This window comes from Triticum aestivum, chromosome 6A (genome assembly GCF_018294505.1).
Source record: "Triticum aestivum cultivar Chinese Spring chromosome 6A, IWGSC CS RefSeq v2.1, whole genome shotgun sequence".
Classification (NCBI taxonomy): domain Eukaryota; kingdom Viridiplantae; phylum Streptophyta; class Magnoliopsida; order Poales; family Poaceae; genus Triticum; species Triticum aestivum.
The window spans coordinates 35,446,026-35,447,386 of record NC_057809.1 but is presented as its reverse complement, the minus strand read 5'-3'; positions in this window follow the sequence as shown (position 1 = coordinate 35,447,386).

The window sequence follows — 1,361 nt, the reverse complement described above, 5'->3', positions numbered from 1 at the left end:
GGCCTGGCTAGCCCAGTGGCCAGGTGGGCCGGTTGGCCCAGTGGGGGGGGGCTCATTTTGTTTATATTTCTATTTCTATTGGGGGCGGGGGGGTTCTTTTCTCTTTCTTTTACTTTATTTCTTTCATGTTTTCCCTTGGATTTAATTTTATAAAAAATCTTATCACTTAGTACCTAAACTTGTATATTTAATTATACTACTGCTACGATAATCATGGCACATTAAAAAAAGTAGTTTGTATTTGTCTATTAATTTAAAAGCATGCAAATAATTGTTTTACCTTTGCTTTATTTATTATTGTGCAATTAACTACTTTATAAAAGTGTGTTTTCTCCACCATAATTTCCTATGAATTAATTGGTTCACTCCGAACATTTTAGTTTTAATATTTGAAAAGTTTTATCATTGCTTGATTTCAAATTTGAATTCGGATCAGTTTTGAACTAACGCGAGATTAGCAACAGTAATCAAAGTGACGTGCCATCTTTAGCAGAGGTTTGTTGTAGCTTAATTATCCAGCCGTCACAAACCTGGACTTTATCTTCACTTTCGGGGAGAAAAAACCAGAGAAGAAGGATTCATCGTGTTTTATGGTACAGAGCCGCTGCCAAGCCCTAAACTCTCTCGGGAGGGCTGATCTGGAGTCCGTTCGGGGCTCCGAAGAAGGGAATCCATCGCCATCGTCATCATCAACCTTCCTCCATCACCAATTTCATGATGCTCACCACCGTGCGTGGGTAATTCCATCGTGGGCTTGCTGGACGGTGATGGGTTGGATGAGATTTATCATGTAATCGAGTTAGTTTTGTTCGGGTTTGATCCCTAGTATCCACTATGTTCTGAGATTGATGTTGCTATGACTTTGCTATGCTTAATGCCTGTCACTAGGGCCCGAGTGCCATGATTTCAGATCTGAACCTATTCTGTTTTTATCAATATATGAGAGTTCTAGATCCTATCTTGCAAGTCTATAGTCACCTATTATGTGTTATGATCCGTTAACCCTGAAGTGACCATAATCGGGATACTTACCGGTGATGACCGTAGTTTGAGGAGTTCATGTATTCACTATATGTTAATGCTTTGTTCCGGTACTCTATTGAAAGCAGGCCTTAATATCCCTTAGTTTCCAGTAGGACCCCGCTACCACGGGAGGGTAGGACAAAAGATGGCATGCAAGTTCTTTTACATAAGCACGTATGACTATATTCGGAATACATGCCTACATTACATTGATGAACTGGAGCTAGTTCTGTGTCACCCTAGGTTATGACTGTTACATGATGAAGCGCATCCGGTATAATTCTCTATCATTGATCCATTGCCTACGAGCTTTCCATATATTGTTCTTCGCTTATTTC